Source organism: Fulmarus glacialis, unplaced genomic scaffold, assembly GCF_000690835.1.
Source record: "Fulmarus glacialis isolate BGI_N327 unplaced genomic scaffold, ASM69083v1 scaffold1873, whole genome shotgun sequence".
NCBI lineage: Eukaryota > Metazoa > Chordata > Aves > Procellariiformes > Procellariidae > Fulmarus > Fulmarus glacialis.
In genome coordinates this window covers 25,092-31,054 of record NW_009204649.1, presented here as the reverse complement: position 1 = coordinate 31,054, position 5,963 = coordinate 25,092, and positions in this window count along the sequence as shown.

Below are 5,963 nucleotides of genomic sequence, written 5' to 3'. Positions count from 1 at the left end.
AAGGCTTTAGACAAGAAAAAAGGCCACATAAGCATTATTAGTAACAGGAAAGACAAGCAAAGGTTCAAGGTTAGATTTTGCATATGCGCCACAAGCACAGCATAAAGCTACCAAGAGGGACATACAGGGTAGCCACAGTAAAAGCTGAGGCTGCAGTGCAAAAACCTGTAAGAAACAAAATGTCAAGAAGAAAATGGGCATCACAGAAAACATGATAGCTTTTCTATCTATAAAAGGAAAGCAAGCAAAAGCTACAGCCCAGGAAAAACAAGTTCATGACGATAAAACCACAAAAGAATTAAACCCTTATTCATTTACAAACAAAATGGCAAATAGGTTGGAACAAGACAAACACAGAAACCACTGTTCTCAAGTGATATTATCATCGATTCATATAACACAGAAGCAATTCAGAAGACACAGCGGAACAACCTATGAAAGTCTTGCAACAGATCTCTTAACAGTTTCTCATGGTGCATTTTTTCAGCTGGGATGTTTCCTATGGGTACATTATATCTAGAAATAAAGGATTCAGCCAGTTCATTAGCATTTCTCTCTTCACATGGGGAGAAAAAAAAAAAAAATCAAACACAATAGGGTAGAAAAGTCAATAGAAAAGCAGCCACCTCCGAGGTTAGGAAATCAGGTTAGCTGCCCAGTAACCACCAAAAAACCTTCTGGTATTGACCTACATAAGAGATCCACAAAGAAAACTCACTACTGCTAGCCACAGCTGAAGCCATGTTGTGGGTTTCTCAGCAGCAAAACTCACACCCAGAGCTTGAGGCCACAGAAGCCATTCAGTGCTGCTGGACAACGAAAGCAGTAAATTCCCCCATACCAGACACCAGCAGGTAAGACAGAACCTGGAAGCACATCAACAACTTACAAGTTGCTATGACCACGTGTCTCCTTGCCACCGTTCTCAGCACCATCACTGTCCTGCTCTGTAGCATTTGATCACCCCCATCTCCATCCACCCTCTCCTCCTCCAAGGTCTCAGTCCTCGGCACTTTGCTGCTGCCCTGGGCTCTAGCCCCAGTCTTCTTGTTGCTATCAAGTTTTCTTGTCACTGGCTTAAAGTAGCTGGTACCACACAAACACCACCTTCATAAAGCTGGTCCAATGCTGGTAGTTCGGTAGCAATGAACTATGTAATTTTACAAAAATGTGTTGTGCGGTATTACTGGCTCTATGTTCTGCTATACTAGTGTTCTCCAAAACCACAATTTGAATTTTGTCTAGCATTCGACCCTGCCCTACTCAAAAACAAGTGTAAAGTCACTTTGTGTATTTTATAGCCAGGAGCATAGAATAACGGAGGTTGAAAAGGACGTCAGGTGGTCTGTAGTCCAACCTCCTGCTCAGAGCAAGGTCAGCCAAGAGATCACAAAGTTGCTCAGGGCTTATCCAGTCTGTTTTGGAAAACCTGCACAGATGGAGGCTGTACAACACCTCTGGGCAGCCTGCTCCAGTACTTGACTGTCTTAATTGCAAAAAAAGCTTTTCCTCATATCCTTTGCAGGGGACAAAAAAAAAAAAACAAAAACAAACCACAAACAAACAACAAATAAGCAATTGTAAGAAATTACATTGCTGTAGTACAGAAAGATATTAGGAGAAAACATGGGCTACCTGTGCACCTGTTTTGAGGTTCTATCACAGTTCTGCTTAGACTTGGAACAAGTTTTCTTTGAGTGGTTGGGAGGGTGGAGGGGAAAGCAAAGGATGGAGAGGGGGAGCGTAGAGATACAGGACATAGATCCATAATGTAAAGAGGCAACAATTAAACAAATTAAGTGTCCATTAATTTGCAGGAATCCAACATCAGTATTCATTAAAGCTGTCATAAACTAATGCCTCCATCATCTTATTTGCATAGTGATGCTTTTGATTCACTTCTGTGAACCTGTGCAGAATCACCTAACAAAGGAATCAAGGATACAAGGAGTTGCCTGCAACCCTAAAGCCTGCGATACTGAAGACAGCGATGGAACCCTGAGCTGTGTACCTCACTGCAGCCCCAAAAGTACTTTATGTCTCTGAGCCCAGCTCAATTCCTAAAGCCTACCCAGTCCCAGCTCACCAGAAGGCCCATTTCCAAAAGGCATCTTGTACCAAGTAGTTCCTAAGCAAGTGATCTTGATTATCAAAGTCACCCAAAGACTTCTTCAAGAAGCATTAAAAAGCTTGACTTTGTTCCAGAGGATGGGAGGGACAATTAATATTAGCTTTAAGTGCTAAACAACAAAACCAGATACATTTCATCTGTGGTCCAAAAGGAGCCTTGAGCTCTACCACAATGACAAAACTAGGAGGCATGCATTTAGAGCATTCAAGTAGAACAAAAGGATTTGGGGTTGAGGGGAAGGGGAAAAAAAAAAAAAAAAAAAAAAAGAAAAAAGGTAGTTACATACACATTCTCAAGAAAATCTGAGATAGAATAAAGCAACGTTTAAACCCAAGGAGGAGGTTATTAGGTTTCTTTCACCATCTAGGTCTGTATTTTTTCTTTATATTGTAATCAGTCAGACTCTCTGCAGTTATACTGCTAAGATGAATCCTGCGCCTGGATTACTTTAAGAAACAAATAAATGACAATTTTAGTCTCATTCCTTCCAAGTTCCTAGTCAAAAATGTCTTTAGCCAAAGAAAACGGATAAGACACCACATGCACAAGTGCCTTCAAATATCCAATATCAAACACCACAGGTTTAGATTGTGGCTGAAAGAGGAGACACAGCGTACATTATCTTCTTGTACTTCCCTTTCTTCTTAGAGGTTAGGCATATGGTATCGAGAAGGCTACAATAAAATAAGGGGTTTCCATTGCTAAAACAGCATTTCTGCAGAATTGCATGCATACGGGAAAAAGATACTTTGATGACATTTGGTAGTCTTGAGCGCTACAGGCAGAGTGTGACATTTTAGTGCTGTGCCCAAGAGAACTACTGCATGTGAAGGATTCTGCACATGGTTTGACCTAAACCACATTTTATTTGTAAACATTTGTTACATGTGCCAATAATTTAGTTGAACACAGACTTTGTACAATTCAATGTATAATATTAACAATGTCACACTAGAAGAGTGCAACTGCATTCAGTTACAGTCATACCTTAAAACCTTCAAAACACAAACCATTTGGAACACCGAACAAGAAAGGAAAATTTGAGAACAATAATGGAAGAGCAAAAAAGAACTGTGAAATAATAAGTCATCATCAAAAAACCTGAAAACAAACATAGCACACTTTCTAGTTGGCTCCTGAACATCTTCAGGTATATCCATCCAGACTGAATACTACTTGGGTTGTGCCAGAGCACAAAGCCAACCTCTCTTCTGCAAGTTAAAAATCTTGCTTAAGACAGAAACTTAAAACAGCTTTACAATGTGTAATGCATGTGATTTTCCCCACTGTCAATAAAACTACCTGAAGAAAAGAAATTGATTTAATTTGTCTTTATTTGCAATACAATATAAAATAAGATTCTTTTGGTATGAAGATCTTTGAGATCTTATTTTTTTACACCATATTTAAAACAAAAGTCACATACTTTGAGTAAAGCCTCTGGGCCACCCCAAGCACTGGAGCTCTAGTCGAGTTTCAGGTATTTTATGGACTTCTTTGGTTGCAATCTATTCCGTAAACTTCAGATATGCAGACTTGAACATTTAAGCTCCTAAACTAGTGTTGAAGCACCTAAATTAGAGTGGCTTGAGTTCTAAAAAACTGCAGCATATCTGGAATTCTCACCATTAACTGTAAGATTTATGGGTATTAAACAACTCTGAAGAGCAGGCTACTTTTATTTAGAAACTTTACTTTAGACAACCTAATAACAAAGGGTATCCTTCACTTAGTAACACTGAAGAATATGCAGTGAGAACAAGAAATTTTCATCCATTTTCCATACAACTTGCACTATCATCACTTTACATTCTAGTATAGACAGTGCATGGCAAAATTCGATACAATACGCCAAACTAGCTCACCTACCACAGCTCACTGTATCACTTAAAGTAACATCTATAGTACTGAAAGTGTAAGCCATCGCCTACTGCTTAGTTCCTCTACAGTGCTAGATATTGGCTTAATCTCCACATAACAATTATCACAGTAAATGTTTCCTCTGCCATTTCTAGCAGATTGACATCCAATTACTTTTTAATTTCTTTTGAAGGAAATAAGGCAACTTAAAAAAAATGCTATAGAGAGTATGCACGTCCAATACAAAAGTCACTGTAGTGTAAATGATCAACTTTCTATAGATAATCTAGGCTGTAATATATGCAGAATACTAAGTTCAGCTGCTCTTGGTAAAACACAAAAACAAAACAGATGTGAGAAAGCAGCGCTGAGCAAACTGAAGTACTACAGACTTCCAGTTTCTTAGAGCAAAAGTCCTACACTTACACTTTAGGAATGTATATAAAAAGCAAAGGAAAAAAAGAAGAATGGAATTTTCACAGTTGTAACTGAAGCCACTGCATTATCCTATCGTGGTATGTTTGTCCTTTTCAAACTTCTGTCATGTTTTTTATTATAGCCATACAGAACAGGATACAAACCCAAATGTTGCTATTTTTCCTCCTTGCTGTTGTCCAGCATCATCTATGCCACAGATTCTTGGTCCGTTATGTGTTGTAGGCTAGTAATGACAGGATGGTTAAGTCTCATTTTTAATTATGACTATTTAAAACAAGGCAGTTCCAGTAAAGAAGAAAGTTGGCAGAGTACTTTAGACAGCTGGGTTAAAAGTCTTAACATTTTATATTTCTTGTTCTCCTTGTGTGCTAAATGAGACAGACTTTTTTTTAAGCTGGCAAAAAGTTGTTAATGCCTAATATAAACAAAGTGAAACCATGCTACATAAAATCATCCCCTACACGTAGAGCCAGAACATGATTTTAGATGAAACAGCTCACTGTTAATGTTTGTCATTAACTAATGGTTCAAGGAAAACCGATTCAGAGAAGTCTCTGCCTACACATCCTCTGCTGTCATCTTCCTTTGCTAATGACTGTCACACGAAAAATCAAGAGCTCTGTTCTTTCAAACATTAATTAACAGGACAGATCTAGTTATCTGCCTTAAAGTCAACTTATGACATCAGAGGTTTTCCTACAGCAATCATCACCAGCTTCAAATAACAATGAGGGACTAAGTCCCAGTGTGATCAAATCTCAGACACTCCTGGTTTCATACGAAGAGTGAAATGAATCCATTACCATGAAGAACCCCATGAACAGAGCCAACCACTTCAGCCCTTCCATAATTCCACACCTCCATCAAATTCTGCCAGAGATGAAAGTGTACCACTCATCTCCAAAGTGGCCTTAAGTCATCAGCAGGCCTTTGAGTTTGCACTAACTCAGCCTCCTGTAAGCATCAAATCTCTTCCCATTGTACTGATTTGTCGAGTCCCCAGTGTTAAGCTGACCCACAGAATTCAACAATTCTTAATGTCCCATATCACCATGATACTTTTTTTTTTAAACGGTAGGCATCACTGAGCTTTCAGAGGAAGAGCCAAATCTCTTACCTTTATGCAGAAAGATTTTCAGTAATACAGTACAAAACTAAACAGAATTTATGTCTGAGTAACGAACATAGAAAACTACTATTGCAATTTTGTGGTGACAGCATAGAAATTTAACAATCATCAGATAGCCTAGAAAGGGTGTGTTTAGTTATAAAAGAAAGATTGTCTCAAGATAAAAATAGTGCTGGCAGCTAAAAAGCTCTCTGTTGCAGCAAGATATGCAGTAATGAGTAACAAGTTCTAGACAGTTTAAGCATTTCCCCAATACTGCAACACAACACATTTTTGTAACACTACTTTTACATGGGTTATGCTGCAGCAGCGGTACACTTCTTAGTGGTTGGCACTAGGAATTAACCATAATAGAATAAAGGCATTTAGTGATCAATGCATGAGAATCCCTATTTGACCTGTTCC